The 25,351-nt window shown below is 42.2% G+C and overlaps 1 pseudogene; it reads left to right on the top strand.

Annotated features, from left to right (window-relative positions):
- The window catches only part of LOC136388100 (eukaryotic peptide chain release factor subunit 1-like), a 38,975-nt pseudogene extending 30,402 nt beyond the window's left edge, over nucleotides 1-8,573 (top strand).
- Nucleotides 8,574-25,351: the final 16,778 nt, after the last annotated feature.

Below are 25,351 nucleotides of genomic sequence, written 5' to 3'. Positions count from 1 at the left end.
CACCTATCCACCATTTTGGGATGGGGGGAGACCTAGAGCTCTAAGAATGGTGAAGCAGCTATTGGCAGGATTTACCAATGCATTCTTCCTGTTCCTGTGGTATAGCTACACTCTGGGCCACAGTTACTAGAACCAGTGAAGAGGAGAAAATCAGAGTCTGCTCAGGGCTTTAGGTACCGATCTTTCTCTCAGCCTGTAAAGGTGACTTTCAGGCTTCTGAGGGCTGTAGATACTGTCTTGATCACCCTCTAATTACAACAGAGGCAGATTTAATGGTAGGCGCATTGGGTGCACGCCCTGACTTCTAAAGGGCCCCGCAAAACCCCAACTTCATACTTTTTTCTAATGACATCAAGTTTGGTTTCATAGGTGCAATTTTAACATTAATAGTACATAATATTTTATTTATTTGAAAATATGGTTAGCCTGACCTGTGGTGGCTCAGTGGATCATGCATCGACCTGGAATGTTGAGGTTGCCAGTTCAAAACCCTGGGCTTGCCTGGTCAAGGCACATATGGGAGTTGATGCTTCCTGCTCCTCACCCCCCTTCTCTCTCTCTCTCTCTCTCTCTCTCTCTCTCTCTCTCTCTGTTGTTCTACTCTAAAATGAATAAATAAATAAAAATAATTTTTAAAAAATGGGTTATCTAGAGTAGATGAGATAAGGTGGGGTAAGGGAGAGTTACCTCCCCTTTCCCCAAACCTCAATACCCCCTCCCACTGGCTTCCCTTTAAAAAAAATAAAATAAATAAATTAAATTAAATTAAAATATGGTTAACATGTATTTCTATTTTCCCTGTCTCTCTCTCTTTTTTAAGGGGCTCAATATTTTCTTCTGTGCCTGGAGCCTCAACCTACCTTAATTGGCCTCTGAATCACAAAGCTCATGATCTAATTATATGGTAAATTCTGACCACATCTTCTTAGTTCTGGTTACTGGTTGTCTTAGCTTGGACTACCATTAAAAAAATACAATATGTTGAGTGGCTTAAACAACAGAAAGTTATATCTTACAATTCTTGAAGCTGGAAGTCCAAGATCAGGGTGCCAGAATGGTCAGGCTCAGGTGAGGACTCTCTTCCTGGTTTGCAGAAGGCTGCCTTCTGGCTGTGTCCTCAGCACACAGCGTGAATTCCGCTCTCTTCTTCTATACACTGTCATGACTTCATTTAAACCCAATTACCTCCCAAAGTCTCAGTCTCCAAATACTATCACATTGAGGGGTTAGGGCTTCAACAATGACTTTGGTGGGTCAGGGGAGAACAAATATTTAGTCCATACCACTGGTTTATTGCCATATCAGTGTTTTAAAAAATTTCTTAGCAAGCCCTAGCTGGATAACTTGGTTGTTTAGAGCATCATCCCAAAGCGCAGAGGTTTTTAGTTTGATCCCTGGTCAGGGCACCTACAGAAACAGATAGATGTTCCTGTCTCTATGTCCTTCTCCCTTTCTCTCTCATTAAAATTAACAAATAAAATAAACTTTAAAAAAAAATTTCTCAGCGAGTCCCATTCTGCCCAGGTCACTTTCCTCCTTTTCTATCTTTCTAAACGTTTTATTATGAAAGTATTCAAACACAGAAATGTAGAGAGAATAGCACAATGATCTCCTATTTGCCTATCACACAACTCAGTCATTGACTCTCTGCCACTCTTCTTCCATTGATCCCAGCCTCCAACACAAGGCAGGTTGTTTCTATGAAGGCAGAAACAATGTTTGATATCCCTAGCACCAAGTAAAATGTCTGGTATGTGTGCACTTAATAAATGGTTGCTGAGCTAATTAATTCACTACGAGGATGACACTGTGCTTCCATGCTAGACATTACTGGAGATTCCAAAATAAATTGGACTCTGATCCTTTCCCCAGGGAGTTTAGATTCCAGAGGAGAGCTAATGTAACCACCTCACAGTGGGCAGGGAACATCGGCAAGGTATGCTAACTGCTTTTATGCAGAAAGTATGTAGGTGTCTATTCACTAGGGTGTTGGGGAACACAAGCTGACAGGGTCCTACGGTTTAAATTTTGGGGAGACAGAGGTGTGGCTGACTGACAGTAAGCTGACAGTCTGCTCAACCCCCCACCTCACTTGCTTAGTGAAGTTGCTAAAGGCTAAGTTTTTCTCCACACCTCCATGTTAGCTGCGATGCTGTATTGCTTTTACTCATCCTATCCCCCATGTCCCTTGGAGAGACTGGAGGCAGTTTTCTTTTTATCCTTTGTTTTATGAAGTTAAGATGTTATGTATGGTGAGGGTTTTCTGCACTTGGAAGAGTTCTTGGGTTGCCTTGGAGATGTGACTTTGTTTTAATGATCTCTTTGATTTACTAATGACTTTACTCTGTCCTATAAACAAAGCAGCTTTGGGGATGGAGAGTCTCTCTTGCAAGCTATCTTGGCATTGCAGAAGCCTCTCGATCCCATCCTGTTTCTCTTTATCTCCTCATTCTTCATCATTCTCACTCAGTACCTGGAATTACTGGACATGCTGGTCTGTGGCAGGTGGTGCCCAAACAGGGACCTGAGGAAGGGAAAACGAAACTAAAGGCAGGTGATGGAACTCCCCAAGTGTGCACAGTGAGTAAAGTTTTGGGGAAAAGTATAGTCAGGAGTAATAAATTATGGGACAATTAGGAGCAAGAGTTAGGGACCTTGCCTGAATGAGTGGTGGCGCAGTGGATAGAGTGTTGAACTGGGATGCGGAGGACCCAGGTTCAAGACCCCGAGGTCACCAGCTTAAGCGTGGGTTCATCTGGTTTGAGCAAAAGCTCACCAGCTTGAGCCCAAGGTTACTGGCTTGAGCAAGGGGTCATTCAGTCTGCTGTAGCCCCTCAGTCAAGGCACATATGAGAAAGCAATCAATGAATAACTAAGGTGCTGCAACAAAGAATTGATGCTTCTCAGCTCTTTCCCTTCCTGTCTGTCCCTCTCTCTGACTCTTTCTGTCTCTGTCACAAAATAAATAAATAAATAAAATTAAAATGCTATAAAAAAAAGAGTTAGGGACCTTTTCTTTTTTGTACAAATGTTTTAATTTATTTTTTTGTGGCAGAGACAGAGAGAGAGTCAGAAAGAGGGACAGACAGGAAGGGAGAAAGATGAGAAACATCAATTTTTTTGTTGTGGTTCCTTAGTAGTTCATTGATTGATTTCTCATATGTGCTTTGACCAGGGGGCTACAGTAGACCGAGTGACCCCTTGCTCGAGCCAGTGATCTTGGACTCAAGCTGGTGAATCTTGCTCAAACCAGATGAGCCTGAATGCAAGCTGGCAACCTTGGGGTTTCAAACCTGGGTCCTCCATATCCCAGTCCGACGCTCTATCCACTGTGCCACCGCCTGGTCAGGCTACAAATATTTTTATTTGAGAAGACCTTGGAGTCTGAGGATGACTCAGGAGACAATGAGGGTGTCACAGGTATGGCCGCCTTAACCTTTGTGCCTCTGCCACCCTCTGCTCCTTCTTATGCTCAACCTTCTGCTCCTCCTTACACTTATTGGATTGCTCCCAGGTTCTTTGTCTCAGACCTTTGGAGATTCCTGCTTCCACAAGCTTTAGATCAGGCTCAAGATATAGGGGATTACATCAGAATATGCGTTGATATTGGGCCTTCATACATGTGAGGTCTGGCTATTGCCACAGCGCTTTAGGGGAGGACTCCAGGACAATACTTTGATAAACAGCAGAACAAACAATGGAAGGGAGACCAGGGAAGTACTGCTGCCAGTAGATCTTGTTTCCAATGTGGGGGTCTAGGATATTTTGCTAGAAAATGCCCTACTCCCCCCAAATATCAGTCTCAGCCTCCCCCTCAAGGGCAGCCAGCTCTTAATGCTCCAGACCTCTGCCCACATTGCAGGAGAAGGAAACATTGGGTGAATTAATGTAAATCTATGTATACTGCTGAAGGGCAGGTGATTCAGGGAAATGGACAATGGGGCCCTCCCAGGCCCTGTCAAATGTAGAGGCAATTTCAGTGTTTCCTCAGCAAATTCTAATTCCAGCAGGCCAAACATTGCCCAATTATCCTGAGCAATGGCAGGGCAGCTGCTCCTAGTTCTCTCTGGCTGCTTAGTCTGCCACTCAGCTAAAATTGAGGTAGAGAAATCTCAGTATAGTCAGCCTGAACTTTCAGTTACAGCAGCTATGGAATTTGAGAATGGATAGAAGAGTCAGGTATTATGAAAGTTACAGCTTTTCCTGTTATTGTCTGATTTTCTTTAATGTTTAAGCTACAATCCTCTGAACTTTCATTTTGTTTCTTTCCTATTCTTTGCCTGGAAAGTAAGGCTGGGGACCCCTGGTGGATGTGACTACAAAATTTCCCGCCTGACCAGGTGGTGGCGCAGTGGATAGAGCATTGGACTGGGATGCAGAGGATCCAGTTTTGAGACCCCCAAAGTCTCCAGCTTGAGCACGGGCTCATCTGATTTGAGTAAAGCTCACCAGCTTGAGCCCAAGGTTACTGGCTTGAGCAAGGGGTTACTTGGTCTGCTGTAGCTCCCCAGGCACGGCACATATGAGAAAGCAATCTATGAACAACTAAAGTGTCACAACGAAAAATTGATGATTGATGTTTCTCATCTCTCTCATTCTTGTCTATCTGTTCCTATCTATCCCTCTCTCTCTGACTCTCTCTCTGTCTCTGGAAAAAAAAATTTCCAGCAGCTACCAAGAAAATTTTTTTCTCGGGGAAGTTTTATTTAGTCCCATCCATCATCAATCCCTCTGTCAGAAATGCCCTAAGATCAGGCAGGCATCTTTCTAGTCTGATTGTACTCTGAAATCCCAGGTTTCTCTCTGGTTTGTCTGATTCTAGTTTCTGTTTAGTTTTTGTCTGATGTTGTCTGAAATGCGATTTTTAGGCCTGAATTAAGTTCTTGCATGCAAAAATTGGAAATGCCAGCTCTAATATTGAACAAGAAAAAAATAAAATAGTTTCATCCCTACATTTTTGCTTAAAAATTAGAACTTATAAGGAAGGAGTGCTTATTTAAATGTAAATAGAATGGAATGTGGATCCTAAAGACTTGCTAATTTGGTTAATGCTTTGAAAGGTGAGTTCTGAGTTTGGAGCCAAAAAGCAACTCAGGGTTTAGGACTAATCAAATTTATATGTTATACTTGTGTTTCTGTACTGTAAATTGTTTTGTTTGCATGTAATACTATACTCAGGTCTGTGAAACAAAGGAATTGAGCAAAATTAAGCAAAGCCCTGATAAGTCATTTCAAGGATTTGTCACAAGCTGCTTCAGGCAGTTGGAAGAATAGTATAAAAATGCTAATTCTAGCCCTGGCCGGTTGGCTCAGCGGTAGAGCGTTGGCCTAGCGTGCGGAGGACCCGGGTTCGATTCCCGGCCAGGGCACACAGGAGAAGTGCCCATTTGCTTCTCCACCCCTCCGCCGCGCTTTCCTCTCTATCTCTCTCTTCCCCTCCCGCAGCCAAGGCTCCATTGGAGCAAAGATACCCGGGCGCTGGGGATGGCTCTGTGGCCTCTGCCTCAGGCGCTAGAGTGGCTCTGGTCGCAACATGGCGACCCCCAGGATGGGCAAAGCATCGCCCCCTGGTGGGCAGAGCTTCGCCCCCTGGTGGGCGTGCCGGGTGGATCCCGGTCGGGCGCATGCGGGAGTCTGTCTGACTGTCTCTCCCTGTTTCCAGCTTCAGAAAAATGAAGAAAAAAAAAAAATGAAAAAAAAATGCTAATTCTGCTTGTCAGACCACATCCTGCAAAAGGCCCTGAAGAAATCAACAGTTTGGCTCCTCTGATGCCCTGAAATGGAGCTAACAGTACAAAAGCATAAAGTCAGAGAACTCTTAGATATAGGGGCTGATGCATCTGTTATTGCTAAGCAACATTGGCTTTTTTCTTAGCGCACTCATGAAGCAGTCACAGAGCTTCGAGGCTTAAGGCAAGGTAAATTTCCCTAACAAAGCTCTAAGTTTTTGTTTTTTTTACAGTAGGTAGATAAAGAAGGTCATACTGAATTTTTTCAGCCTTATGTGCTCCCTAGATTGCCTGTTAATCTATAGGATAGAGATGTTTTGAAAAATGTGGGAGCATTACTTGTCAATCCTAATAATTTAACCAAGGCTCAAATGCTTGATCAAGGAATTTTGCCCACTAAGGGATTAGAGAAAGATCAGCAGGGGATTCTTATCCCCATAGAAATGATACCCAATACCAGTATGCATGGATTAGGGTATCAAATTTTAACATAGGAGCCTTGGTAGCTCCTGCTACCCCAATAATGCATTGTGCAGACCCAATAACTTTGAAATCAAATGATCCTGTTTGGGTAGACCAATGGCCACTCTCTCAGGAGAAACTTAAGGCAGCTGCTCGATTGGTACAAGAGCAGCTTGGGCACATTGAACCTTCTAATAGTCCATGGAATACCCCTATATTTGTCATTAAAAAGAAATCAGGAAACTGGAGGCTATTACAGGATTTGAGGGCAATAAATAAGACTACGGAAATTATGGGTTCTCTCCAGCCAGGACTCCCCTCTCCTACTGCCATTCCATGGGATTTTCACCTTATAATTATTGATTTGAAGGATTGCTTTTCCCCCACATGATTGCAAGGGTTTTGCGTTCAGTGTTCCTTTACTTAATTTTCAGGCTCCCATGAAGCAATACCAGTGGAAAGTTTTGCCTCAAGATATGGCTAACAGTCCTACCTTGTGCCAGAAATATGTTGCTCAAGCCATTTTTCCGGTACAAAGGCAGCACCCTAAGGCATACATAATTCATTATATAGATGATATTCTTATTGCTCATCCAGATAAAGACACTGTGCTGACCATTTTGCAATATTAGAATATTCTTTGAAAGAATCAGGATGGATCACTTACAAGCTTTAAATGATTTCCAGAAATTGTTAAAAGACATTAATTGGCTTAGACTTTCCTTAAAATTAACTACAGGGGAACTAAGACAACTTTTTTATTCTTAGAGGTTCTGAAGAATCAATTTCCCCTCGTTTGGAGTTAACCCACAAGGACTCCTACCAGAACAACTTTGGCAAATGAATGTTACTCATATACCTTCATTTGGCAAACAATCCTTTGTCCACGTTACAGTGGACACTTATTCTGGATTTATGATAGCCTCTGCCAGAACAGGTGAGGCTGCTAAGCATGTTATAGCTCATTGTTTATATACATTTTTTATCTTAGGACTTCCTAAGGTAATTAAAACTAACAATGCTCTGGTGTATGTAGGAAAAGCATTTACTACTTTTTTTTTTTTTTACAGAGACAGAGAGAGGGACAGACCGACAGGAATGGAGAGAGATGAGAAGCATCAATCATCAGTTTTTCGTTGTGGCACTTTAGTTGTTCATTCATTGCTTTCTCATATGTGCCTTGACCTTGGGCCTTCAGCAGACCGAGTAACCCCTTGCTCAAGCCAGTGACCTTGGGTCCAAGCTGGTGAGCTTTGCTCAAACCAGATGAGCCTGTGCTCAAGCTGGTGACCTCAGGGTCTCGAACCTGGGTCCTTTGCATCCCAGTCCGATGCTCCATCTGCTGCACCACTGCCTGGTCAGGTGCATTTACTACATTTTGTCAGACTTTTGGAATTGACCTGAGGACAGGTATTTCTTACAACCCTCACAATCAAGGCATTGTAGAGCATGCCCATCAAACACTTAAAAATCAATTTAGAAAAAAATAATAAAAAGGGGAGTCATGCCCTGGAACTCCTGAAAATCTTCTTTATCATGCTTATTACTTAAAAAAGTTTTTTGAATACTGATATAAAGGGCCATTCAGTGGACAAGATACTCTGGAATCCAACAAGGAAAGCCTTCTCTGAAGTGAGATGGAGGGACCTGCTCACAGGAATCTGGCAAGGGCCAGACCCAGTTCTCTTGTGGGACCAAGGATATGTGTATGTTTTTCCTAGGTCTGCAGAGGCTCTTTGGTTGGTTCCTGAATGTTTGGTGACACACCATGAGCCAGGAGGAGAGAATCACTTCACAAGTGCAATTGTATAAGGCTTATTTTACTCTGCTCTCATCCCTCTCTCTCTGTCAAACCTGTTCCACCTATCAAATCCTCTTAGCACACTCCAAGCCTCCTCCTCCTGCAAATTCTGACTCTCCTTCATTTGATCCAGCTGATCATACTGTTCTGTCTTTTTCCAGTCAGCCCCAGATATACAGGAAATGCTTAATAAGGCAGAGGAGGGCCCTCAAACCCCTCAACGAGATCTCGTGAGCATGGCTTTTAAGGTCTATAATGACCAAGAGGGACAGGAGAAAGCAGACAGAGCCCAAAGAGATCAGGCAAAATACCAGCTCTTGGCAGACGCCCTTAACGGCTCCAACACCCCTAAAGGGCTTCATAGAACTCCATCAGGGTCCTGCTTCAAGTGTGGAAAGGAAGGGCATTGGGCTAAAGCCTGTCTGGGCTCCTCAGCCGCCACCAGGGCCATGCCCTTAGTGCAGGAAAAAGGGACACTGGAAGGTAGACTGCCCCCTCACTCCTCTATGGGAGGGTTCAGTCTCTTCCATCCCTACCACCTCAGACCTAACTTTGCCCAGACTGCTCAGACTTGCCAGTGAAGACTGAAGGTGCCCATGGCTGTCGACCCCATCTCACATCACCGTGGACAAGCCTAGGGTAACCATCCAAGTAGCAGGCAAACTGATCTCATTTCTTAGAGACACGGGGACCACTTACTCTGCCTTGCCCGAATATTTGGATCCTGCTTATCCCTTAAAGATTTCTGTTGTGGGTGTTGATGGTCTTATTTTCCTCCACACTTGCCACATATCCACTGCCTTGTCTAATAGCCTCTCTCTCCTTTCACCTCCCATCCTTGGAGTCAGCCTTGTTGCTACTCTTGGCCAGCCAGATTTGCCCACTTCTGTTACAAATTTACCTCTACCACCCAGCATAGTGAATCCCAAGGTTCTCCTCACCACCCCATGGCTACAAAACTCCAGGAAAAGGTCCCTTAGTTTCATCTCTCCAGGTTAAAGAAAACAGAAACTCCATGTCCACACATGCCTACATACAGCCCTTCCAGTCTACCTGAATCATCACCAGAAATCCAGCATTGACATTAAACTTGAGACAAAAAATTAATGTACTGGAAGCAGTGGGCTTTGGGATTTGAATGCTAGCTGCAGAGTGTGGAAATGCAACAATAGTTCCTGTGCTATGTGGACTTTTCCTGAGTGTGACTACTGCTCCTCGTGATAGTTCTCAATGGGACTGAAGTGGGGTTGGGTTGCATCTACAGAGAATGTGGAAGGGTGATAGTGTCAGCATGGACTTAGTGAAATTACATTAACATATTAAGGACATTCAAAACTGCAAAAACTCTATTATAGATCCTGCTGTATTGACTAAGAATTTGCTTGATAATCTAAAAGGCTTTAATGCCTTCAATGTATTAAGATACTTGTTTTGGTATCTGTTAGCATTGGCTATATTAATCTTGTGTTTATGTTGTATTTTTCCAGTCTGCCTCCAAATCGGAACATGGGAAAAGAGATGAGTGTAAATCACAGCACATGAATTGAAGTTAAAAAATTAAAAAGGGGGATATGTTGGAGACTGCAAGATGACAGGGTCCTTGTGGTTTAGAGTTTTGGGGGACAGAGGTGTGGGGGACTGGCAGTAAGCTGACAGTCTGCCCAACCCTCCACCTCACCTGCTTAGTGAGTTGCCACAGGCTAAGTTTTTCTCCCCACCTCCATGTTAGCTGTGATGCTGGATTGTTTTTATTTCTCCTATCCTCCATGTCCCTTGGAGAGACTGGAGGCAGTTTTCTTTTTATCCTTTGTTTTGTGAAGTTAAGATGTTATGTACAGTGGGGGTTTTCTGCACTTGGAAGAATTCTTGGGTTGCCTTGGAGATGTGACTTTGTTTTAATGATCTCTTTGATTTGCTAATGACTTTACTCTGCCCTATAAATAAAGCAGCTTTGGGGGTGGAGAGTCTGTCTTGCAAGCTACCTTGGCATTGCAGAGGCCTTCTGATACCATCTTTTTTCTCTTTGAGTTCATCATTCTGCATTGTTCTCACTCAAGACCTGGAATTACTAGCTGAGCTGGTCCGTGGCACGGGGACACAATCAGACTCTAATCAAGGAGTTACTCTTTCTACAAAAGGAAAAGACCTTCAATCTCCTAATCTCTACCAGACAGCTTTCTGGAACTCAAAAGCCTCAGATAGGAGATAAGAACAGAAAGCTTCAGGATCACAGAAAAGGAAAGGGAACCCTTTCCTTTTGAGAAAATAGGCATTTCACAAGAAGTGTTAATGTGAGAAAACCTCTTTAGACAGGTGATTAGCAGTTGAGCACTTACAGGGAATGTTGAGCAATTGCAGATAAGGAGCTGGAGAATTGCCCGTTAATAATTAGGGCCCTGATACAAGAAGTCACATCGTAACCTAGCCTAATTGGATGGGGCGGGAATAACAAGGTCACAGAAGAAGTGAAGCAGTAGAACCTAAAAAAAAAGACAGGCAGGCCCTGGTCGGTTGGCTCAGTGGTAGAGCGTCGGCCTGGCGTGCGGAAGTCCCGGGTTTGATTACCGGCCAGGGCACACAGGAGAGGCGCCCATCTGCTTCTCCACCCTCCCCCTCTCCTTCCTCTCTGTCTTTCTCTTCCACTCCCGCAGCTGAGGCTCCATTGGAGCAAAGATGGCCCAGGCGCTGGGGATGGCTCCTTGGCCTTTGCCTCAGGTGCTAGAGTGGCTCTGGTCGCAACAGAGCAACACCCCAGATGGGCAGAGCATCGCCCCCTGGTGGGCGTGCCGGGTGGATCCCGGTCGGGTGCATGCGGGAGGCTCTCTGACTGCCTCCCCATTTCCAGCTTCAGAAAAATACAAAAAAAAAAAAAAGACAGGCAAAGGACCAGAAGTTCTTAAGTTAGATATATTTTAAAGATCCCAGTAAGATATTACAAATTACTTTAAGAACTCTTCTCTAAACTAGCTTTTAGTCTGTTATAAACAATTTTAGCCCTGGCCGGTTGGCTCAGCGGTAGAGCGTCGGCCTAGCGTGCGGAGGACCCGGGTTCGATTCCCGGCCAGGGCACACAGGAGAAGCGCCCATCTGCCTCTCCACCCCTCCGCCGCGCCTTCCTCTCTGTCTCTCTCTTCCCCTCCCGCAGCCAAGGCTCCATTGGAGCAAAGATGGCCCGGGCGCTGGGGATGGCTCTGTGGCCTCTGCCCCAGGCGCTAGAGTGGCTCTGGTCGCAACATGGTGACGCCCAGGATGGGCAGAGCATCGCCCCTGATGGGCGTGCCGGGTGGATCCCGGTCGGGTGCATGCGGGAGTCTGTCTGACTGTCTCTCCCTGTTTCCAGCTTCAGAAAAATGCAAAAAAAAAAAACAAAAAAAAACAATTTTAAGTAAATTCTATGGTAAAAGTATATGTTTCTCATGCCAGGATGTGAGCTCGTTCTCAATGAATTCTTACCAAATTTGTCTTTAAGAAGGCTTATTTTAGCCTGACCAGGCAGTGGCACAGTGGATAGAGTGTTGGACTGGGATGCAGAGGACCCAGGTTTGAGACCCCGAGGTCACCAGCTTGAGCGCGGGCTCATCTGGTTTGAGCAAAAGCCCACCAGCTTGAACCCAAGGTCACTGGCTCCAGCAAGGGGTTACCCAGTCCGCTGAAGGCCCGCCGTCAAGGCACATATGAGAAAGCAATCAATGAACAACTAAGGTTTTGCAACGCGCAATGAAAAACTAATGACTGATGCTTCTCATCTCTCTCCGTTCCTGTCTGTCTGTCCCTGTCTATCCCTCTCTCTGACTCACTCTCTGTCTCTGTAAAAAAAATAATAAATAAAATTAAAAAAAAAGAAGGCTTATTTTAGTCAAGGAGTGTTCCACATAGTCGTCAGACTTATATATATACAGATACAATATAAGATGGTGCCCACACAAGAAGTTTTATGGAGGCTCAGAGCAAGGAGAAAGTTTTCTTTCATCTGGTAGAATCAAGAAGGCTTTATGGAAATGGACATTTCAACCAGGTCTTGAGAGATGGGCAAGATTTGGGCACAGATGGGAGATCAGAACAGGGCATTTCTTAATAAAAGCCATTTTTTTGTTTGATTGTTTGCTTGGTTGGTTTATTACTTTGGTTTTAATACAAACTATATGTCATTTACAAATTTAGAAACTGGTAATAACCCCTAACCAGTGTGGCTAAGGAACTAGTTTGGACACAGTTCCAGAGCAATGCCCACTCTGAGCTTGTTTCCACTCTGCTGAGTTGGAATGTTTTCTTGGCTTGGAATTCATGCCAAATAATGTCCCATTGTCTGAATGTACTACAGTTTATTTATGCACACACCTACTAAAGGACATTTTGGTTGCTTTCAAGTTTTGACAATTATGAGTAAAGCTGCTATAAACATTCACATGGACCTAAGTTTTCAACTCATTGGGTAAATACCAAACAGCCGGATTGTTGATGTTTAGATTATATAGTAAAACTATATTTCATTTTGTATAAAATGACAAATTGTCTTCCAAAGTGGCTGAGCCATTTTTGCATTGCCACCAGTAATGAATGAGAGGTCCTGTTGTTACAAATCCTTGCCAACATTTTGTATTGTCAGTGTTCTTTTAGATTTTGACAATTCTAAATGGTGTATAATGATAGCTCATTGTTTTATTTGTAATTTCCTATTGATATATTATCTGGAGCATCTTCTCATATGCTTATTTGACATCCATATATTTTCTGTGGCAAAGTATCTGTTCAGATCTTGGCCCATTTTTTAACTGGGCCAAGATCTGTTGAGAGGGGGGGATTTTTGTTTCAAAAAAAATGAGACTATATTATGTGTTTCTCTGTATCTTGCGTTCTTGTTTAGTACATTGTGGAAATCCCTCCAGATCAACTGGTATAGCTCTAATTCATTCTTTTTTTATGGTGGCATAATATTTCATGGTATGAAAGGTCCACAGCTTTTAAAACATTTCTTGTTTTGGGGAGGCAGGGAGGAGGGTATTGTTAAATCTGTTCTTTTTACCACAACCATATCAAAATTGTAACTAAACCACAGAACAATCATTATTCGGAAACATCTGAAATGTAGCTGACTGGAAGTCCTACAACTAGGGATACAAAACAAGAAGTCCCGTTGAGACTGATTGAGGGGCAGAGACACAGCACAGCCTGGTCCCACAGTCACCTGTGGCAGATAAAAAATCAAGATGTCTATCCTGGCTGTGGAAGTTCCTTCCTAAGAAGTGAGTGGTTCCAGCTCCACACCAGGCCCCTCCCTGCCAGCCCAGGGTTCCAGAGCCAGGAAAATAAGTGTCCACAGCTTCTGGCTGTAAAAACCAGCAGGAATTGAGGCTGAGAGAAAAAGAGCTGCTGGAGTCCCAGGCATTCCTCTCAAAGGGCCCAGGCATAGACTTATCAGACTCACTCACTCAGAGCTCCAGCCCTAGGGCAGCAGTTTATTTTATTTTTATTTTTATTTTTATTTTATTTTTCTGAAGTTGGAAACGGGGAGGCAGTCAGACAGACTTCCTCATGCGCCCAACTGGGATCCACCCGGCACGCCCACCAGGGGGCGATGCTCTTCCCATCTGGGGCGTTGCTCTGTTGCGACCAGAGCCATTCTAGCGCCTGAGGCAGAAGCCATGGAGCCATCCTCAGTGTCCGGGCCAACTTTGCTCCAATGGATCTTTGGCTGCGGGAGGGGAAGAGAGAGACAGAGAGGAAGGAGAGGGGGAGGGATGGAGAAGCAGATAGGCGCTTCTCCTGTGTGCCCTGGCCGGGAATCAAACCCGGGACTCCTGCATGCCAGGCCAACGCTCTACCACTGAGCCAACCAGCCAGGGCCCAGGGGCAACAGTTTAAAAGGCACCAGGGGCATACAGGGAGGAACTGAATTATTTGGCATAAGAACGAGAACTGGAATGACAGCATTCTAACAGACAAAAGTGCTAGCAGAAGCCATTGTTCCTTCTCTGAGACCCACATATCCCCACAGACCATGCAGGCAGGTGCCATATCTGAGTTTCCATCAGCCTGGCTATCAATGTTCACCCCTGTCCTGGTGATTCCCTGAGACCTCACTCCATCTAGCTTGCAGGCCCACCCAAACCATTTCCAATGGTTTTTTCATACAAATGGCCTCTCTTGCTTCATGCTGCAGACTTTCTAAAAATCTGTCAAACAAGAAGCATCTGGCCTGTGTACCCCATACCTCTTGCTAAGTGGCCCCAGGCCTGGCACTAGCAGCAGCTAGGCTTGGTTTGTAGCTTGGCCTCTCCTGGGTACCTCCAAGCCCAGCAAAAGTAGTATCCATCTACAGATCCCTCTCTAACTCATGCCAGGTAGCCCCAGGAAGGATAGAGGTGGAGGCTGAACTTGTACCTCCTGAGAGGCCCCAGAGCCAATGCACCCAGTGGACAGCTTCAAATTATGCCAGATTACAACTCTACCACCTCCCTGAGTGACACACTCAAGGTGAACTTGGCGAGCATCAAAGCTCCAGTGAGGCAAGTCTTGCTCAATAGGGTTGACTACTACACAGGAACTCATCTGCTGCAGTCCCAGCCAGTTCTCACAACTATGGTAATTGGCCTGGCGGTCAATCCCTCTCAGTGATGCCAATAGCATTCAAGGCTCAATTACAAGAGGACTGTGCACACAAACTACACAGGGGTACACCTGGAGCTCCCAACTAAAGGGACTGGGGAAGCTGTGCCACTGTGTCTTATAGGACACCTACTATATAAGGCTACTCTGCCAAATCTGGGAGATATAGCAGTTCTTGGCAGTTTGTTCATAGAAACAAACATAAGGAAGCAGACAAAATGCAGAGACAGCCTGACCTGTGGTGACATAGTGGATAAAGCATCGACCTAAAACGCTGAGGTTGCTAGTTCAAAACCCTGGGCTTGCCTGGTCAAGGCACATATAGGAATTGATGCTTCCTGCTCCTCCCCCCTTCTCTCTCTCTCCTCTCTCACTCTTCTCTCTAAAATGAATAAATAAAATCTTAAAAAAAATAAAAAACATTTTCCAGTCTACCTGACTCATTACCAGCTAGAAGCAGCAGTCATCGGGACTTGGACATGAGCTGCAAAGTATAGAATGGTGACAACAATTCCAGTGCCATGAGGACTTTTCCTGGATGTGGACTTTTCTGGACTCCTGCTCCCTGTGACAGCTCCTAACAGACTGAACTGTGGTTGGGTTGCATTTTTCAGGGATTTGGCATGGTGATGGGGCCAACTTGGACTTGGTGAACATGTTAAGGATACTACTCTTTTATGGATTTTTGCTGTATTGGCCAAGAGTTTGCTTAAAGGCTTTTAATCACTGTAAAAAAAAAAATAGAAGACTGGATAAAGAAGATGGGGCACATATACATCATGGTATACTATTCAGCTAGAAGAAATGATGACATCGGATCACTTACAGCAGAATGGTGGAATCTTGATAACAGTATGCGGAGTGAAATAAATGAATCAGAAAAAAACAAGAACTGCAGGATTCCATACATTGGTGGGACATAAAAACGAAACTAAGAGACATGGACAGGAGTGGGGTGGTTACGGGGGGGGGGGGGGGAGGGAAGGAGGGAGAGGGGGAGGGGAGGGGTACAAAGAAAACTGGATAGAGGGTGATGGAGGACGATCTCTCTTTGGGTGATGGGTATGCAACAGAACTAAATGACAAGATAACCTGGAAATGTTTTCTTTGAATATATGTACCCTGATTTATTGATCTCACCCCATTATAATAAAAATTTATTTATAAAAAAAAAAAAAATGAAGAGACAAAGAAGTAGGTCCGAAATGAAAAGACAGGAGAAATTTCCAGAAAAAGAACTAAATGAAATGAAGCCAAGCAAATTACCAGATATAGAATTCAAAACAATGGTTATAAGAACACTCAAAAAAACTTAGTGAGGCCTGACCAGGTGGTGGCGCAGTGGATAGAGCGTTGGACTGGGATGCAGAGGATCCAGGTTCAAGACCCCGAGGTCGCCAGTGTGAGTGCGGGCTCATCTGGTTTGAGCAAGAGCCCACCAGCTTGAACCCAAGGTCACTGGCTCCAGCAAGGGGTTACCCAGTCCGCTGAAGGCCCGCGGTCAAGGCACATATGAGAAAGCAATCAATGAACAACTAAGGTGTTGCAACGCGCAACGAAAAACTGATGATTGATGCTTCTCATCTCTCTCTTGTTTCTGTCTGTCTGTCCCTGTCTGTCCCTCTCTCTGACTCACTGTCTCTGTAAAAAAATAAATAAATAAAATTAAAAAAAAAAACAACTTAGTGAGAACTTCAGGGAACTTGGTAACAACTGCAACAGCATGGAAAAAGACATTAAAAATGATAAAAAGGAACCAGTCAGAAATGAAGGCTACCCTGAAACCTATTATAATTTTATTAACCAATGTCACCCCAATAAATTCATAAAAAAAGAAAGGCCTGATTGGGTAGTGGCGCAGTGGATAGAGTGTCGGACTGGGATGCGAAAGACCCAGGTTCGAGACCCTGAGGTCGCCAGCTTGAGCAAAGGCTCATGTGGTTTGAGCAAAAAAAAAAAGCTCACCAGCTTGAGCCCAAGGTTGCTGGCTTGAGCAAGGGGTTACTCAGTTTGCTGAAGGCCCGCGGTCAAGGCACGTATGAGAAAGCAATCAATGAACAATTAAGGTGTTGCAACGCGCAAAGAAAAACTAATGATTGATGCTTCTCATCTCTCCGTTCCTGTCTGTCTGTCCCTGTCTATCCCTCTCTCTGACTCTCTCTCTGTCTCTGTAAAAAAAAAAAAAAAAAAAAAAAAGAAAGATACACTAACTGAAATGAAGAATAATTTACAGGGAATCAGCAGTAAAGCAGATGAAGCTGCAAATCAAATCAGCAATTTGGAATATAAGGAAGCAAAAAACACGCAATCAGAACAGCAAAAAGAAAAAAGAATATAAAAAAAATGAGGACAGTGTAAGGAGTGTGTGGGACAACTTCAAACATACCAACATTCACATCTTGGGGGTGCTGCAAGGAGAAGAGAGAGAGCAAGAAGTTGAAAACTTATTTGAAAAATAGTGACAGAAAAACCTCTTTAACTTGGCAAAGGAAATAGACATACAAGTCCCAGAAGCACAGAGAGTCCCAAACAAGGTGAACCCAAAGAGCCCCACACCAAGACACATCATAATTAAAATACAAAGAGAGAATCTTAAAAGCAGCAACAAAAAAGCAGTTAGTTACCTAAAAGGGAGCTCCCATAAGACCGTCAGCGGATTTCTCAACAGAAACTTTGCAGGCCAGAAGGGAGTCGCAAGAAATATTCAAAGTGATGAAAACAAAGACCCACAACCAAGATTACCCTACCCAGCAAAGCTATCATTTAGAATTGAAGGGCATATAAAGAGCTTCCCACACAAGAAAAAGCTAAAGGAGTTCATTGCCACCAAATGAGTACAATATGAAATGTTAAAGGTTCTTATTTAAGAAGAAGGAAAAAAAAGATAAAAAATATGAACAAATTGCCTTGGCCAAATAGCTCGGTTGGTTAGAGCATTGTCCCAGGTGCAGAGGTTCAAGTTTGATCCCTGGTCAGGGCACATATAGGAACAGATCTATATTTCTCTTTCTCTCTCTTTTTCTCCCTTCCTCTCTCTCTAAAATCAATAAAAAATATGAACAATAAAATGGCAATAAGTGCATATATGTCAACAATAGAATCTATAAAACAAAATTAACAAGCAGAAGAGAAACAGACTCATAGATACAAAGAGTATGTTGATGATTGCCTTATAGGAGGAGGGTGTTTTGGGGATGGGTGAAAAAGGTGAAGGGATTGAAAAGTACAAATTAATTGTTACAGAATAGTCATGGGGATGTAAAGCACAGCATAGGGAATATAGTGACTAATAACTATATTAATAACTATGTATGGTGTCAGATGGGTACAAGATTTATCAGGATGATCATTTAGTAAGTTATATACTGTCTAATGATTACCAGGCATCCCCAAACTACGGCCCATGGGCCACATGCGGCCCCCTGAGGCCATTTATCTGGCCCCCCGCCACACTTCCAAAAGGGGCACCCCTTTCATTGGTAGTCAGTGAGAGGAGCACTGTATGTGGTGGCCCTCCAATGCTCTGAGGGTCAGTGAACTGGCCCCCTGTGTAAAAAGTTTGGGGACCCCTGGTGGGTTGTACACCTGAAATGAATATATTGTATGTCAACTGTAAATGAAAAAATAAACATTATTATAAAAATTATTTTTAAAATTTGTTCTTTTATAGCTTCTGAGTCTCCTGTCTTGATTTAAAGACTATATAACATTTAGCTTGTGTATGTGAGTGTGTGTGTATATAAATTTTCTTCTATAATTTTATTATTGTTCAGGTTTAAGTTCTTTTTTTTGTTTTTTTTTTGTTTTTTTTTCATTTTTCTGAAGCTGGAAACAGGGAGAGACAGTCAGACAGACTCCCGCATGCGCCCGACCGGGATCCACCCGGCACGCCCACCAGGGGCGACGCTCTGCCCACCAGGGGGCGATGCTCTGCCCATCCTGGGCGTCGCCATATTGCGACCAGAGCCACTCTAGCGCCTGAGGCAGAGGCCACAGAGCCATCCCCAGCGCCCGGGCCATCTTTGCTCCAATGGCGCCTTGGCTGCGGGAGGGGAAGAGAGAGACAGAGAGGAAAGCGCGGCGGAGGGGTGGAGAAGCAAATGGGCGCTTCTCCTGTGTGCCCTGGCCGGGAATCGAACCCGGGTCCTCCGCACGCTAGGCCGACGCTCTACCGCTGAGCCAACCGGCCAGGGCTCAGGTTTAAGTTCTTAATCACTTAAAGTGATTTTTTTGCATACCATGTGAGGTAATAATCAATGGCCCCAGCCCCAGGACCGGTCCGTGGGCCATTTGGTATCTGTCCGCAGAGAAAGAATAAATAACTTACATTATTTCCATTTTATTTACATTTAAGTATGAACAATGTTTTATTTTTTAAAAATGACCAGATTCCCTCTGTTACATTTGTCTAAGACTCACTCTTGACGCTTGTCTCGGTCACGTGATACATTTGTCCGTCCCACCCTAAAGGCCAGTCCATGAAAATATTTTCTGACATTAAACTGGTCCGTGGCCCAAAAAAGGTTGGGGACCACTGCTCTAGACCATTTATTAAATAACCACCTTTGTCAAATAAATTCAAATAGCATTTTAGTATATAAATTATCATATGTATTTGGATCTTTTTCTGGACACTCTATTCTATTCTCATATGTTTTTATTACAGAGTCTTTATAATATAAATATCTGTTAAGGCTAGTTTGTCCCTATTGCTCTTTTCCATTATTTTCTTGTCTAGTCTTGAATATTTTTCCTCCCCATAAGCTTTAAGACTATTTAATAAAAATGAAAAGTATACAGTGATTCCCCCAATCCAGTGGTCCCCAACCTTTTTTGGGCCACAGACTGGCGTTTAGGGTGGGACGCATAAATGTATCACATGACCAAGAGAAGCGTCAAGAGTGAGTCCTAGATGGATGTAACAGAGGGAATCTGGTTATTTTTAAAAAATAAAACATCGTTCATACTTAAATATAAATAAAACGGAAATAATGTAAGTTATTTACTCTTTCTCTGCAGACCAGTACCAAATGGCCCACGGACCGGTGTTCTAAAAAAACCCGGTGATGTTGAAATTGCAGATACTACCAAACTTTATATACACAGTATTGTGTTTTGCCTATACATACATATCTTGTCAATTGTTTAACTTACAAATTATAGACAGTAAGAAATTAATATCAATAACTAATAGTAAAATAAAACTATTATAACTATTTACTATAATAAAAGCCACGTGAATGTGGTATCTCTCTCTCTCTCAAAATATCTTATTGTGCAGTGGATAAAGCATGGACCTAGGATGCTGAGATTGCCAGTTCAAAGCCTTGGGCTTGCCCGTACAAAGCACATATGACAAGCAATGAATGAACAACTAGAGTGAAGCAACTGTGAGTTGATACTTCTTGCTCCCCAGTCCCTCTCATTCCTCTATCTGTAAAATCAATAATTAAAATCTTTAAAAATGTATCTCTTATTGTACTATACTCTTCACTTAAAAGAAATACTTTACAGATTCTTTTTTTAAATTTATTTTTTAATTAATTTTAATGGGGTGACATTGATAAATCATGGTACATATGTTCAGAGAAAACATCTCTATGTTATTTTGACATTTGATTATGCTGCATTCCCATCACCCAAAGTCCAATTATCTTCAGTCACCTTCTAACTGCTTTTCTTTGTGACCCTTCCTCCCTCAACCTTCTCCCTCCCACCCCATACCCCCACACTCTTGTCCATGTCTCTGAGTCTCATTTTTATGTCTCACCTATGTATAGGAATCATATAGTTCTTAGTTTTTTCTGATTTACTTATTTCGCTCAATATAATGTTATCAAGTTCCATCCATGTTGTTGTAAATGATCCGATGTCATCGTTTCTTATGGCTGAGTAGTACTCCATAGTATATATGTATCAAAACTTTTTAATCCACTCGTCCACAAACGGACACTTGGGCTGTTTCCAGATCTTTGCTATTGTGAACAATGCTGCCATAAATATGGGGGTGCATTTCTTCTTTTCAAACAGTGCTATGGTGTTCTTGGGGTGTACTCCTAAAAGTGGGATAGCTGGGTCAAAAGGCAGTTTGATTTTTAATTTTTTGAGGAATCTCCATACTGTTTTCCAGAGTGGCTGCACCAGTCTGCATTCCCACCAGCAGTGCAGGAGGGTTCCCTTTCTCCACATCTCACCAGCACTTATTCGGTGTTGTTTTGTTGATGAGCGCCATTCTGACTGGTATGAGGTGGTATCTCATTGTGGTTTTAATTTGCATTTCTCTAATGATTAGTGATGTTGAGCATTTTTTCATGAATAATTTATAATTATTTTTTCATGAGAATTTATAATAATTATTATTATTTTTCATCTGCCTATTGGTGATCTGTATGTCCTCTTTGGAGAAGTATCTATTCATTTCTTTCACCCATTTTTGGATTGGATTGTTTGTCTTCCTGGTATTGAGTTTTACAAGTTCTTTATAAATTTTGGTTATTAATCCCTTAACAGATGTATTGTCAAATATGTTCTCCCATTGTGTAGTTTGTCTTTTTTATTCTGTTCTTATTGTCTTTAGCTGTGCAGAAGCTTTTTAGTTTGATATAGTACCATATGTTTATCCTGTCTTTTATTTCACTTGCCTGTGGAGACAAATCAGCAAATATATTGCTGCGAGAGATGTCAGAGAGCTTACTGCCTATGTTTTCTTCTAAGATGCTTATGGTTTCATGGCTTACATTTAAGTCTTTTATCCATTTTGAGTTTATTATTGTGACTGGTGTAAGTTGGTGGTCTAGTTTCATTCTTTTGCAGGTAGCTGTTCAATTTTCCCAACACCATTTGTTGAAGAGGCTGTCTTTACTCCAATGTATGCTCTTACCTCCTTTGTCAAATATAAGTTGTCCATAAAGGTGTGGGTTAATTTCTGGGTTCTCAGTTTTGTTCCATTGATCTATATACCTGTTCTTATGCCAGGACCAGGCTGTTTTGAGTACAATGGCCTTATAATATAACTTGATATTCAGAAGTATGATACCTCCCATTTTATTCTTCCTTTTCAAGATTTCTGAGGCTATTCGTGTTCTCTTTTGGTTCCATATAAATTTTTGGAATATGTGTTCTATATCTTTGAAGTAAGTCATTGGTATTTTAATCGGTATTGCATTGAATTTATAAATTGCCTTGGATAATATAGACATTTTAATGATGTTTATTCTTCCTAACCATGAGCATGGTATATGCTTCCACTTGTTTGTATCTTCCCTGATTTCTTTTATCAATGTCTTATAATTTTTCGAGTACAAGTCTTTAATCTCCTTGGTTGAGTTTATTTCTAGGTACTTTATTTTTTTGGTTGCAATGGTGAAGGAAATTGCTTCCTTAATTTCTCTTTCTGACAGTTCATTGTTAGTGTATAAAAATGCCTCTGATTTCTGAGTATTAATTTTATATCCTGCCACCTTGCTGAATTCATTTATCAGGTCTAGTAGTTTTTTGACTGCGACTTTAGGGTTTTTTATATACAATATCATATCATCTGCAAATAATGATAGTTTTACTTCTTCTTTTCCAATTTGGATGCCTTTTATTTCTTTTTCTTGTCTGTTTGCTGTGGCTAGGACTTCCAGAACTATGCTGAATAAGAGCGGTGAAAAGGGGCACCTCTGCCTTGTTCCTGATCTGAAGGGGATTGCTTTTCATTTTTGCCCATTGCGTATGATGTTGGCTGTGGGTTTGTCATAGATGGACTTTTTTTTTTTTTTTTTTTAATTTCTGAAGCTGGAAACGGGGAGAGACAGTCAGACAGACTCCCGCATGTGCCCGACCGGGATCCACCCAGCACTCGCACCAGGGGGCGACGCTCTGCCCACCAGGGGGCGATGCTCTGCCCCTCCGAGGTGTCACTCTGCCGTGACCAGAGCCACTCTAGCGCCTGGGGCAGAGGCCAAGGCGCCATCCCCAGCGCCCGGGCCATCTTTGCTCCAAGAGCCTTGGCTGCAGGAGGGGAAGAGAGAGACAGAGAGGAAGGAGGGGATGGGGGGTGGAGAAGCAAATGGGCGCTTCTCCTATGTGCCCTGGCCGGGAATCGAACCCGGGTCCCCCACACGCCAGGCCGATGCTCTACCACTGAGCCAACCGGCCAGGGCCATAGATGGCCTTTATCATGTTGAGGTATGTTTCTTGTATTCCAACTTTGCTGAGAGTTTAGATCATGAATGGGTGCTGAATTTTATTAAATGCTTTTTCTGCATCTGTTAAAAATATCATGTGGTTTTTCTCCTTCCTTTTGTTTATGTGATGAATCACATTGATTGATTTACAAATATTGTACCAGCCTTGCCACCCAAAAATAAATCCCACTTGATCATGGTGTATGAATTTTTTCACATATTGCTGGATAAGGTTTGCTAATATTTTGTTGAGAATTGTAGCATCTAAATTCATCAGGGATATTGGCCTATAATTTTCTTTCTTTGTGTTGTCTTTCCCTCGTTTTGGAATCAGAATTATGCTCATCTCATAAAAGGAGCTTGGAAGTCTTCCTTCCTCTTGAATTTTTTGAAATAGCTTGAGAAGGATAGGAGTTAGTTCTTCTTTGAATATTTGGTAGAATTCACTCATGAAGCCATCAGGCCCAGCACTTTTCTTTTTTGGGATTTTTTTGATAACTGTTGCAATCTCATTTGTTGTAATTGGTCTGTTTAGGTTCTCTGATTCTTCCAGATTAATTTTTCGAAGATTATATGTTTCAAGAAATTTGTCCATTTCATCTAGGTTGTCTAGTTTTTTGGCATACAGTTCTTCATAGTATTTTCTTACAATATTTTATATTTCTGTTCTGTCAGTTGTTATTTCTCCACTCTCATTTCTAATTTTATTTATTTGAGTCCTCTCTCTTTTTTTCTTCGTGAGTCTGGTTAAAGGTTCATTGGTCTTGTTTACCTTTTCAAAGAACCAGCTCCTGGTTTCATTGATCCTCTGTATTGTCTCTTTAGCCTCTATCTCATTTATTTCTGCTCTGATCTTTATTATTTCCTTCCTTCTGCTAGCTCTGGGCTTTACTTGCTGTTCTTTTTCTAGTTCTTTTAGATGCAAAGTCAAGTTGTTTATTTGAGCTTTTTCTAGCTTCTGGAGGTATGCCTATAATGCTATGAACTTCCCTCTCAGGACTGCATTTGCTGTGTCCCATAAATTTTGAGTTGATGTATGCTCATTATCATTTGTTTCTAGAAATTTTTTATTTATTCTTTGATCTCATTGTTAACCCATTCGTTATTTAATAACATGCTATTTAGTTTCCAAGTGTTTGAGTATTTTTCAGTTTTTCTGTTGTGGTTGATTTCTAGTTTCATGCCATTGTGATCAGAGAAAGTGCTTGATATGATTTCAATCTTCTTAAATTTTTTGAGACTGCTTTTGTGCCCTAACATGTGGTCTATTCTAGAGAATGTACCATGAGCACTTGAAAAGAATGTATATTCTGCTGCTTTAGGGTGAAAGGTTCTGAAGATATCTATTAAATCAAGTTGATCTAGTATGTCCTTTAAGTCTGCTGTTTCTTTGTTAATTTTCTTCCTTGAGGATCTATCTAGTGATGTTAGTGGGGTAGTGAAATCCCCTACTATTATAGTATTGCTGTTGATCTCGCCCTTTAAATCTATCAAAGTCTGCTTTATATATTTAGGTGCAATTATATTAGGTGCATAGATATTTATAATGGTTATATCTTCCTATTGGATTGCTTCTTTTATCATTATGTAGTGACCTTCTTTGTCTCTTACTATAGTCTTTGTTTTAAAGTCCATTTTGTATGATATAAGTATTGCTACCCCAGCTTTTTTTTTCATTTCCATTTGCGTGAAATATTTTTCCATCCTTTTATCTTCAGTCTATGTGCATCTTTTGTTTTAAGGTGTGTCTCTTGTAGACAGCATATGTATGGGTCTTGTTTTCTTATTCACACAGCTACCCTATGTCTTTTGATTGGATCATTTAATCCAGTTACATTTAAGGTTATTATCGATATGTAATTGTTTATTGCCATTTTATTCTTTAAAACTGTATTCCTCTTTTGATATATTCTTTTTCTCCTTTGATCTGTTTACAACAGGCCCCTTAGCATTTCTTGCAGCCTTGGTTTGGTTGTAGTGAATTCCTTGAGTTTTTTTTTGTCTGGAAAGCTTTTTATTTCTCCTTCAATTTTAAACGATAGCCTTGCTGGATAAAGTAGTCTTGGTTGTAGACTCTTGTTCTTCATTACTTTGAATATTTCTTGCCATTCCCTTCTGGCCTCAAGTGTTTCTGTTGAGAAGTCGGAAGTCATCCTTATGGGGGCTCTTTGTAGGTGATAGTCTTTTTTTCTCTAGCAGCTTTTAATAATTTCTCTTTATCACTTAGCTTTGGTATTTTAATTATGATGTGCCTTGGTGTTGATTTCTTTGGGTTTCTCTTTAATGGAGTTCTCTGTGCTTCTTGAACTTGTGAGATGTTTTCTTTTTTTTTAATTTATTTTATTTTATTCATTTTTAGAAAGGAGAGAGAGACAGAGAGAGAGAAGGGGGAGGAGCTGGAAGCATCAACTCCCATATGTGCCTTGACAAGGCAAGCCCAGGGTTTCGAACCAGCAACCTCAGCATTTCCAGGTCGACGCTTTACCCACTGCGCCACCACAGGTCAAGTGTGAGATGTTTTCCTGCCTTAATTGATGGAAGTTTTCAGCTATGATATGCTTGAACAAAGTCTCTATCCCTTG

Source organism: Saccopteryx leptura, chromosome 1 (assembly GCF_036850995.1).
Source record: "Saccopteryx leptura isolate mSacLep1 chromosome 1, mSacLep1_pri_phased_curated, whole genome shotgun sequence".
Lineage (NCBI taxonomy): Eukaryota > Metazoa > Chordata > Mammalia > Chiroptera > Emballonuridae > Saccopteryx > Saccopteryx leptura.
The sequence above is the reverse complement of the archived record's forward strand: the minus strand, read 5'-3'. Positions and strand labels throughout refer to the sequence as shown.